Here is a 12,568-nt window from a genome sequence, read left to right as displayed (position 1 = left end):
CAAGACACACCCGACGCATATACTCTTGCGCCCGACACGATGTCTTCCAAAGAGTTTGGTTTCTCTCTGTCTCGAGACATGCCCATCGTATCGACTTTTGCGCCCAGCACAGTGCTGAGTTACAGAGTGGTGCTTTCTGTCTTGACCAAGCCCAGCGCAGGTAGTCTTACACCCAACGCATGTACTCTTTTCCTGCTCCTTAGCTCCTTAAATTTCCAATCCTATGGGTCTTCAACCTCACTCCTAAACTTAATACCTGCACAAAAAAATGAGGTGAATCAAGGTATTGTCAGATGATCTTTGGGTTAGCTATATCTGCACAAATTTAAACAAAAAGAGAACAATTATATTGCAAGAGTGCATGGAGTGAGTGAAATTGTTCAATAATTACTATCTTAAAAGAAGTATAATTGAGACTTAACACTACTATAATTAATTATAATTTAAAATTATTTATTATTAATTATGAATTTTTTTATGACATGATTGTATAAAATGATATTTGTAATTAAAATATTGAATACAAATTTTAATTTTATCATCATTTTTCTCAATATTTGATACCTATACATATAGTTAAATTAATTAATAAATTAAAAATATTATATAAATTTATATTTTTAAAATATATTTAAATTTGAAAAACTCATGCATAATTCATCATTATACTTCAATTTCAAATAATTTTTCATTCATTATATAAAAAATCTAAATTATATCATATATAAATATAATTAAAAAATATTTTATATAATTTTGATTAATAAATATATTTTACCTAGAAATTTAATAACTTTCCTACAATTATTTATTTTTAATATTAAATATAATGTTTATTTTTAATTTTTAAATACTTATAATATTTTTAAATTATGACATATATTTATTCATACACCCTACAACATACGAGTCAATATCTAGTTTATAATATAAAAGTTGGATTACTCTGTATTAAGTTGACATGTCACTTTAAAATGAACTTTACATGTTGTCATGTCAGCGAAAATGCTTATGCATCATTTTGTAGTGTCTTCTTTATTATACTATATCTCTATTTATAGAAACTAAAAGTCACAAGACCTAAAAGTCTCAATCTACAATGTCACTCACTCCTCTCTTTCTTTCTTTCAATTTATGAGTTGTTGGGCTACTCTATATTAAGTTGACACGTCACTTTAAAATGAACTTTACATGTTGTCATGTCAACGAAAAAACTTAAGTGCCATTTTGTAGTGTCTTCTTTATTATACTATATATCTATTTATAGAAATTAAAAGTCACAAAACCTAAAAGCCTCAATCTACAATTACTCACTCCTCTCTTTCTTTCTTTCAATTTATGAGTTTCTCACTTTTCACAATGCCACTAGTCCCATCATCATCGTCACTCTTTTTGCCTTTTCCTTCATAACTACCTCTTTCCCAAGGGTTGCAACACCTCCATCCTTCTCCCCTCCACTGCCTTCATCTTCATTAATATCATGACTCTCCCTCTTAGCTAGGCTTGTCTGCCCCAACATTATTTCTTGCACCAACATCTTCTCCACTGCCACCACGACCTCCTCACCACATTTAAATCATATTTGTAACAATCATAATCGTATTTATATCAAAAAGAGGTGATGCTTGATTTTTATTATGGTTTCTCTAACTTGTGACTTGAAGAAACTATTTTCATATGGCTTGAACTTATTGTAGTGTTAAATGTGTGACATTTCATTTTGTAATTTTATTAATTTTATTATTTATCATTAATTTTTATTGCGGCCCCTTAGAATCACACAATAAAGAGATTTTATGTTCATAGATGGCAGTTATCAACTATGATGATGTATATTTTTCTCATTTTAATAACACATTTGTGATATTTTCTCTATAATTATTTCTTTCTTTTTCAATCTCTCCACTCAGTGTAGGTTGGGTATTTATCGGCACAAGGCTAACTTACAATGTATTTGGAAGTTCCCCGTTCAAATGAGTATTTGTCGATCTCTCTATATTTTGATGACACATTTGTGACATTCTCTCCACAATTATTTCTTTCTTTTTCTGTTTTGATAGTTATTTTTATATTTGTGTAAGTTGAGTCTTTTAATAATTACATATTAATTATTAAAATAAAAATATATAAAATAAAAATATTTCCAAATTTTTCTTTAATTTGAGTCTCAAATTATTAATATCATTTTTCTTTGATTTACACATGATAATTAACTATTGAATTCTCATATTATTTCCAAAATTAATATAAAATTATTTATTAAATCAACTTTTATATATCTCAAACAATTAGTTAATTTTTATTTAGAAAATTAAGTATAATATTTATTGTTTTTAAACATAATTTTTATTGAGTTAATTTTTCAATAACCGACCTTTTAATCAAATTGGGTCTCTTAATTAGAAATCAATTATAAATATATAACTGTAAATTTAAAATTATTAGTAAATAGTTAAAAATTATAAAAATATTTATATTGATTTATCCACTTATTTAATTGAAAATTCATCGAAACCACATTCTTTGCGAAGAAAGTTACATAGTGCTACATGTTAATACAAGTTCAGCTTGTGTCTTATAGAAATATGTTAAAAGCACAATTTTGGAAAATACTTTTGGAGTACTAATTTCACTTTTTTAAAAAGTACTTTTCAGAATACTAAAGTTAATGTTTGAGAAAAATATTTTTCGAAATAATAAATTTAATGTTGTGATTTCTGAATGTGTGAAAGGGAGATACTTGAAGAAAAACTGCATATCAGGCTCAGTATCTTTGACATTATTAAGGAAGTTGTACATGCATGTAATGTTGTCGTACATCGGTTTTACATTTTAGGTGTGTGTGAAAATTGGATGAAGGGAAGGAGAGAGTAACAATGTGAAAACTAAAAGGAGAAAGGGGAAGAGAATTATGTGAAAATGAAAGAATTAAAATTACATACTGAAATTGGTGAGAAGTGGAGAGAAGACAAAATGATACATGTGTAAATTAAAAGGTGAAGGGAATGAGATGCGTGAAAAAAAAGTACTAAATTGAATATTAGACATGTAAAAGTAAAAAAATGGATAATAAAAAATTGACTATATCTTAAGAATTTATTTTAAAAAAAGAGACAAAGATATACTTATTAAAAAAAAAAGAGGAAGTATATGTATCTCAAACCTTATTTTATGAGTAGAGAGATAGGGCCAATTTGTTCAATTTTATTTTTTTGTTTTAGCCCCATCTAAATTTAAAATAGAAGCAAAAAAACATAATGTGAAAAAAATATAAAATAAAAGAAGGATAATATTGAGTATTTATATAAAGGTTTAAATATGTTTTTAATCGCTTAAATTTAGGATAAATTTATTTTTAATCTCTCAAATATGAGTCTGTTGTTTTTAATTTTTGTAATTTTCAAAACTCTTGTTTTAGTATCTCTTATCATCAATAATATATTTGAAAATAATAGATTGAGATAATTATACACTATTAACTAGATTTAATGTGATGTTTCTACTAATAAGAACACCAACAAGTAAATTTTATGTAATAATATTTAACAAATTTCGTAACAAAATTTGAGTATAAAGACTAAAATATTTTTTATAAAAAAAGTTACATGAACTAAAGAAATTAAATTTAAATTTAAGAAATTAAAAATAAATTTTAAAAAGAATATTTAAACAAGGAATTTGCGCAGGTAATTATGCCACATGGAAGCATTCAAAGGTTTAGATGTTCTAAGTTCTAACGATTTTTAATACAAGAACTTTTGGTCATTAGTCTATGTATCCAGCAATTGGGGGAAACCACAAAAAGAAGAACATAATACAGAATTGGAGAATGTGAAGAGAGGCACACAGTTGCATCTCGGATGAAGAGTGTTGGTGGAGCAGGAAGAACCTAACCCTCAAAAGAAGACAGAATAGAAACAAAGAGTGTCGCCAGATAATAGAAAAGGTAACTCTTGTTACCAACCCAACCCCTCTCAAACCATAACTAAGTCGCATAGTATGGAACTTGGCAAAGTACCCTCTAACAATATTAGTTAGCAATTCAGCACTTGGAAGACTATTATTCTCCATTAGGTTTGGTAAAGAAATGTTAGGATATGCTGTTTAGAAATAAAAACATGAGAACAAAGTCATGGACGTCATGGAAATTGGGCGCCTAATTGTGAGAGACATAAGCATTTAAAGGTCATATGTATGATCTACACCCCAAATCATAGGCAGAAATTTGTTGTTGACTAGGATTGTGCTTTAGTAATGGACAATATTGATTGACCATTGACCAATTATGTGAGAACAAGCACTAGGTGGCTAATAAGAGAATTTATAAAATGTATATGGGAAAGCTTCTGGTCGATTTCAGAGAGTTGGAGGCAAGGGATAAGATTCATGAATCATTATTTATATATCTACTATTCTTTAAACAATGAGTCATCCAAACATGTGTGTACTACTAGTATGCATAGAATCTCCATTTGAATAGACTTGGAAATACTTTTTTTTTTTGCTGTCTTACATTATCTGTCACTGGACACAAGAAACTTAAAACGGAAAACCTTTCATAATTGAACAAAGTATTGGTAAATCTGACTATTCATTGATGGATTTACCACCTTTTTTGACTAGTTCATTCCATGTCCATATTATACGGCTCTAGTGCAAGGCTATTTGTCTAGAAATATAAGTATATATATAAACTGACGTTCAACTCCAATTGTCTAGTCACACTGTTCGCTAGTTGTAAAGGTTTTCTGTCATTTAAATACTACGAGATTATGATGATTCAACGAATGCTAGCTGGCTGATAGCAACCTGAAATCAAGGGTCACTTTGGTTTCAAAATCAATAGCATGTGCTTTTTCACAAATATTTTAAGACAAATCCATGTGAAGTGCACGGGAAGTCCTTGTGATTTTCTTCATCACAATCCAACTCTTTCCAACATCACAAATAATATTAATTGGTGACTAAGACAATATTCTAAGGTTGGACCAATTTGTAGTATATTTCTTTCTATATTTTGATCTCAACTTGTTCAGGTCTAGACTCCAGACAGGTGTGATAAATTTTTATTGAAGTTTTAGCCCCGAGTAACAAATATTGTCACACACTGAAATTTTTCATATTAATCTGTTCATATTGATAGTTGAACGTCCCTTATGGCCTGAGTTTTTGAAAATTTTAGGTACTATATACCTATTCCTAGAAAACAGAACATTCTTAATAGTATTCTTCTTTCTGTATGTGCAGGACAGTAAATTCTTAATTTGTCTGTGTGGTCTTAGAAGATATTGGAAATGATTACTCTGCATCCACAAAACTGTTATACACAATGTCTCTTTAATTAGTATGGGGTTTGTGCTTTTGCATGTATTTGAGTTGATTTAAATAGACAAAAAAGCAACAGATAACTCTAGACAACATAGTTTCATAAGGTTCTCATTCTGATTACATTTTTCCATTTCAGAGGAGACAACAAAAACGAAAAAAAAGAAAGAAAAGCCTGCTGTACATAATTCTCAACTAGTCTATTATGTTAATAGTTTTGCAGTATGAATTATAACCGTTACAAGTGAGAAATTATGTCTAAGAACACATCCTCCTTGCAGGGAATTGTGAGACCCCCCATAGGATGATGGTAACCAAATTCCTCTTCAGCTTGACTAAGCAATTCTTTAAATAAAGGGTCGTTCAAGAATGACACTGGAATCAAGAACCTTTTCATTTTCTCTCCAACATACACAGCCAGATATCCTTTTGGGACTTCTGCAACCTTGCAAGAAGATGCTTGACTTGCATTGAATGGTGATCGTCTAATACCAGGTAAGCGAAAACCCATCGTTTTTTTGTTTTTTCACACAATGAATGACAAAATGAGCTGAAAGAAGTAGTAGAAGGCAGCGAACTTTAACTCAGATGCTTTGGTAGAAGAATGATTGTGTTGGTTGTAAACACAATGGCAAATATATATATAGATGGTGGAAACCATTATGTACCTAATTGGATGGTGAATGGTTACTCAAACTGGGCTTAGTCAGAGACAGTGTTCAATAAAAATCACATGGTATTGTCTTGAAGATTTTCATCAAGGATGACATGTGATACGAGAATACATGCCCCACCTTCTGAATACATACCTCTGAATCTCATGTTTCAAACATGTAAAAAATATCAAATATTTTGTTTATATTTTTAGAAAGCAACTAATAGCTGCTGCCTGCTAGTACTTGAAAGCTATAACATCATCTTGTTTGGAGGCAAGGCAAGTACTTTAAATGACATATTTGTAAACTATTACTTAGATTACCCGATATATGACTCAAGTAAGCACAACCATTTATTTCAAACAGTGAAACTACTAATGTAGGCTGGTTTTATAAATCAAATTTGTGATGGGATTATTTTATGGTATTTGTATGAGGAAATATTTTATGAAGGTTATTTTTATAAGGTTATTACACATGCATACTCCACAATGATGAGATATTGTCCATTTTGGGACTAAGTCCTCACGGTTTTGCTTTTGGTCATCACTCAAAAGGTCTCTTTATCATTAAAGTATGTTTGTGCTATATAAGTTGTTATTTCTTGTCTTATTTTATCGATGTGGGACTTGTTTGTATCCTAACAATTTGGAACTTCCTTCTTATATTATAGAAACATGAGGTACTTCAATGCTATATAGTAAACCTCAACACAAGCTTCAAGGGTTATTTAATGCTGACTCACAACTGAGTCACAGAAACAGATGTTGGAGCTTTCGGATCTTTGATAATAATCTCAATTGCTCTTCCTGCATGAGGATTGTACATGCAACCAACGTTTGTGAGCTTCTATTTAGGGGCATGCATGGTGTGATAGAGAGTAAATAAGCCATATGAACCAGCAGTAGTTATTGTTTGAATATTGGCTGGCTGCTATTTTCTTGAAATTAAAGGCCGCAGTTGATTGAATATTCTACTATGACTATTGAAAATCAGTAGCATACAAATATGTGCATTCTCAGAAGTCAGAACTACTTTGACGACAAGTCCATGTGAAGAGCATGGGGAGTCCTTGTGATTTTCGTCTCCAAGTCTTCAGCACGATTGATAGACGTCTTTTGTTATGTCACGGTTGATTTAAATTAGGGATTTCCATAATGTATTTTGTCATTGGCATAGTTGCTAACCAACTATATTGCAGGGAATAAGGGAATAAAATAATTCAATAATAGAAAATCAAAATCAATTAAGCATTAGATTTGGTGAAACTTGCATAACACAGATTCATACATATCCTTGACGTGTTCAAACTTCCAATTGCCTTTTATATGATATGTCCTGCTTCATCTGAGGTTCTGAACATGTCCCTGAGATTATATGGCTGTAAGTGTAGTGGAAGAACTGTAGTGAGTCTCGACACTTTAATGGCTATCTGTTTGCAGTCTGATAGAGTGATTTTTTTCCAAAGAGATTAATTCTAACCCAAGTTTAGTTTCCATAATCTTTTGAAAGGGCGCTGTCAATAAATACCATTATCACTGCAAGTTCTTCGTTAGGACACTTTCCTTATACTCATCTATTTCCTACTAAAATCCAAAGAGAAGAAATGACTGATGCCTCTTGTGTGCCGGAGGTGACATCAATGAAAGTGTTTTATCTGAAGGTAATTCTAAGGCCATGAGCGGAGCCAAATTCTTCCTTAGCTATACTTAGAAGTTCTTGAAATGAGAACCAATTCAAAATGACACAATTACATACTGTTTCTTTCTTTCTTTCTTTCTTTATTTATTTTTTAAAATTCTCTTACATATACAGCAAACTGCAAAGTATTCTTTAGAAACATCCTAATGTGTGTTCAGCACTCAAGACACATGGCAAAGTAGCCGACAGAACAATATTGATTGGTAATTTAGCACTTTGAAGACTCTACTGTTCCCAATTATGTTTGGTCAAGAAAGAATAGGACATGCTGTGTAGAAAACTAGAAATAAAAGCATGAGAACCAAGTCATTAATGTCAAGGAAATTGGGCACGAAATTGCGAGAGACATGCATTTTTAAAAGATCACATGGTCTACACCTCAAGTTTTAGGCAGAAGCTTTTGTTGACTAGGATCGTGCAGTAGTTGTAGAGTATATTGGTTCACTAGTCACTATTGACCAATTATGTAAGAACAAGCAATAGGTGGCCGATAAGAGAATTTATAAAATGTTTATGGGAAAGCCTCTGGTTGATTTCAGAGACTTGGGGCAAAGGATAAGATTTATGAATCTTTATGTATATCTACTATTTCTTAAACCGTGACACTTGGATGAGTCATCAAACAATTGTGTACACTGGCATACATCGAAGTTCCATTTGAATAGCGTTTTGAAATACATTTTTTTTGCTATCTTCCATTATTTGTCACCGAATCTAAGAAACTTGGAATGGAAAACCTCAAACAATTGGACAAAGTATTGGTATACCTTTAGTCCATGAGTTTTCCTGCCTTTTCTGACTAGTTAATTCTATGTCTATATTATATGGCTCAAGAGAAAGGCCATTTTGTCTAGACATAATCTGAAATGCAATTCCTATTGTCTAGTCACATTCTTCGCTAGTAGTAAATGTTTTCTGTCATTTAAGTACATGAACATTATGATGATTCAACGAATGCTAGCTGGCTGATAGGAACCTTAAATCAAGGGTCGTTGTTGGTTTCATATTCTATGATGACTGTATTAAAAATCAATAGCTTGTGCTTTCTCACGACTATTTTGACGACAAATCCATGTGAAGTGCACAGGAGGTCACTGTGATTTTCTTTTGTTGAAAACAGAACACGAAAAATAGAGGTGTATGACCAAATAAAATATGGAGGTTTAGATTAGAAAATCTGTAAACAAAATGGACAAAAACTCATAATATATTTGAGTTATGAACTCAGTTTTACATACATTGAAAGTGTTTAATAAATATCACTTGCCTACTCAACTTACTTTTCCTAAACATAAATAATTTTAATCAAATTTACAAGTAAAATAAACTATAAAGGCTTCAAAAATATTTAATTATGACCATGAAAAAATCTCAAATGCCAACATCATCATCACTATCTAACTCTTTCAAGCATCAAAAATAAAATTAATTGGTGACTAAGACATTATTATAAGCTTGGATCAGTTATTAGTACCCGTTTATTCATTTTTACTTCAATTTGTTCAGTTAAAGAAGGGTGATCAATTTTTATTTAAGTTTTACTCCCTGGTAACAAATATTCTCGCACATTGAAATTTTTATATTAATCTATTTAGAATCATGGTTTAACGTTTATGGCCCAAGTTTCTGAAGAATTCAGGTAATATATACCTATGCCTAAAAAAGTAAGGACATTCACCAAGGTCACCAACTTTCAGCAAGTCGCAGGACAATAAATTCTTTGGGTGGTCTCGAATTGGAAATGATTGTTATGCATCCACATAGCCATGTGATACACAAAGTCTCTAAAATAAATATAGGGTCTGAGCTTGTGCTTGCGTTTGAGTTAATTTAAATAGACCAAAAACAAAGGATAACTCTGAAAAACATAGGTTCTCATTCAGATTACATCTTCCACTTTCGAGGAAACAAAAAATGAAAAAAAAGAAAAGCCTTCTGTACAAAATTCTCTGCTAGTCTATGTTGGGATCTTTTGCAGTATGAATTATAACCGTTTCAAGCGAGAAGCTATAGCTAAGAACACGTCCTCCTTGCAGGGGATTGTGAGACCACCCATAGGATGATAGTATCCAAATTCCTTTTCAGCTTGACTCAGCAATTCTTGAAATAAAGGCTCGTTCAAAAATGATACTGGAATCAAGAACCTCTTCATTTGGTCTCCAACATACACTGCAAGATACCCTTTTGGGACCTCCACAACCTTGCAAGAAGATGCTTGACTTGCACTAAATGATGATCGTCTAATACCAGGTAAGCGAAAACCCATTTTGTCTTTTGTTTCTTCACACAATGAAAAACAGTAAACTTCAATTCTGGTGCTTCGTTACAAGAATGATTTGTGTTGCTTGTAAATCCACTGGTGATTATATATAGATGGTGGAAACCATTATATACCAAATTGGAAGGTGAATGGGTTATTCGACCGTGCTTAGTGAGAGACAGTGTTCATTAAAGATCACATGGTGTTGTATTGAAGGTTTTGTCAAGGATGACATGAAATATGAGAATGCATGCCCTACCTTTTCAAATGTATGCCTATGAAAGAGACCTGTAATGGCGTGCTTCACATGTTTCAAACATGCTCTAAACATAAAAATATTTTGATCAAACTTTTGTATCGCAACTGATATCTGCTGCCTGCTAGAGTTCTAGTACTTGGATGCTATAAGACCATATTATTTGGAGGCAACCTCTTTAAATGGCATAACCTAAACTAGTACTTAGGTTACCTGCGTTACGAGTCCACAAGTGAACAAAACCATTTATTTCATACAATAAAACAATCAACGTAGTCTGGTTTTATAAATTTGGCACAACCTTATTATAATTATAAAAGATGAGGTACTTATATGCTACTATAAACAAGTCAAGCTTCAAAAGGTTGTGTAATGCTGACTCAGAACCAAGTCTCAGGAAGAGATGTAGAACTTTTGAAACTTTGATAAGTTCAACTGCTCTTCCTGAATGAGGATTCTACTAACAAAAAAAGTTTGTGAGCTTCTCTTTAGGGAGCATGCATGGTGTAATATCCGATAGAGTAAAGAAGGCATATGAACCAGCAGTCTTTGTTTTAGGAAACTAGACTATGGCAAACGATTAAGACATTGGTTAAGGAAAACATTAATTATGCTGACAAAAATAATTCAAGAATGACCGAGTATTCATATAAAAAAAAATAGTAGCCTAGAAAGAGAACAAATATCATAGTCTTTGTTTTGATGTTGTTTAACCAGAGTTGAAGGTGTTTGTTGTTCATGTTCTATTATCGAAACAAATACATCAAATGGTGGAAACTGGATGAACGCTAAAGAACATGAAAGTTCCTTGATCACAAGCTACACATAGGTATCCTGACAATATTACTGAATTTTTACTTATTTGCTTCATCTTCAATGCACTTAATGCCTTTCTTTACACCAGATATTAGTATTTTATTTTATTTTTGTAATAGTAACATACTCAACAATAATCGTCTACTTATTTGACCATTTTTAAATCTACAAGCAGTGGTTTAGCCATAAAATGTCTTATCACTTATGTTTATATTCAAATGATACTTAAGGTACGGTTAGAGAATTTAACCTAGAACTATAATTAACCTTTTACACGAATCAACTTTTCTAAAACCCAAGTTAAATGGAAGAAACAAAATTTTGTTTTCAGATTGACTTTTGGCACGTATCAATATCATAGTCTGTGTAAACCTGATGTGTTAACAAAATAAGCCATCTGTCCAAGGGATTACCAGTTTGATAATTAATTAGAAGCAGAGGAGCCAGTTGAGTTGTTGGATACATCGTGTCATTGTGATTGGAAAAGAACAAAAACGTAAGAGCACAATCTGTTCTTGAATTCGTCATTCTAATAAACATCTTTTACCCATTTCCCAAGACAGGGAAACTAAAATTCTGTAAAAATCTTTACAAGTCTAAAAGAAGATTATTATACAAAATGTCAGAACTAATCTATGTCTGTCCCCAATATTGTAAGATTTATGGCCCATTCAAGCGAGAAGTAATGAGCGGAAAAACATCTTCTGTGCAAGGAATTGTGAGACCATCCATTGGATGATCATATCCAAATTCTTCGTCTGCTTGATTCAACAAGTCTTGAAATGAAGTTTGGTACAAGTATGACATGGGGATCACGATCACAAACCGCTTCATCCTCTCTCCAACACACACTGCAAGATAGCCCTTTGGCCGATTTACAACTTTTGAAGATCATTGGCTACTAGTGAATGAAGCCCATTTCAAATGTTTCAAAGAACAAGCTAAAATTCTCAAATTTAGTGTATCTAAGTTTGACGGCCGTGAGTATGCACATGAGCTGAGTTACTTTCATGAAATTCATTCCCTATAGAAATGGGTTAAAAGATTGGGTCCATGAGAGAGAAATCACATAATGTTGTCTCACATGCCTCTATTAAGGATAAAAAAGTTCAATAAGAGTGAAAAACCCACCCTTTGAACCAAAGGCTAAAAGAGTATTGTTGGTTCAAAAACAAAAAAGAAAACAAACAGAAATAGACCTATGCAAGAACAAACAAAAAGCGTAGAAACAAAAAAATCCAATAAGAGCATAAAAATGTAAACACGGGAAAAAAATAATAGCAAAATGAAAAAGACTAAGAGAAGAGAACTTAATAAATTTACGTAGTTCAGCTAATTTGACCTACTTCTATCGAAAAGAACAAATTCTACAATTTGAAAACCAAGATCAAGTCTTTACAAAAGAGTAACCTCTTGCTTTTCTCAAAAACTCCTTAATTCCTCTAATCAGTTCTCCTTTCTTCTTTACATATTTTTTTCTCAGCTCCCCCTACTTACACTTAGTACTTTACTCTCATGCTTTCTATAGAAAGGATCCCAAACATATATATATAT

At 31.7% G+C, this 12,568-nt stretch overlaps 1 long non-coding RNA gene across 3 annotated transcripts; it reads left to right on the top strand.

Moving 5' to 3' along the window:
- The first annotated feature begins 3,635 nt into the window (after positions 1-3,635).
- Positions 3,636-10,909, top strand: LOC109801918 (uncharacterized). 3 transcript variants are annotated; one of them, XR_014433583.1, is made up of 4 exons: positions 4,025-5,053; positions 5,248-5,344; positions 5,465-5,820; positions 6,655-10,909. It is a non-coding gene; the product is annotated as an uncharacterized LOC109801918 (long non-coding RNA). The 3 variants fall into 3 exon arrangements; XR_014433585.1 differs by lacking the exons at positions 4,025-5,053; positions 5,248-5,344 and adding an exon at positions 3,636-3,946; XR_014433584.1 differs by lacking the exons at positions 4,025-5,053; positions 5,248-5,344 and adding an exon at positions 3,712-3,946 and having other exon boundaries at positions 5,607-5,820.
- Positions 10,910-12,568: the final 1,659 nt, after the last annotated feature.

This window comes from Cajanus cajan, chromosome 4 (genome assembly GCF_000230855.2).
Source record: "Cajanus cajan strain Asha chromosome 4, NIPB_CcT2T_4, whole genome shotgun sequence".
Lineage (NCBI taxonomy): Eukaryota > Viridiplantae > Streptophyta > Magnoliopsida > Fabales > Fabaceae > Cajanus > Cajanus cajan.
Note: the sequence above shows the minus strand (reverse complement) of the source record. Positions and strands in the feature narration are given on the sequence as shown.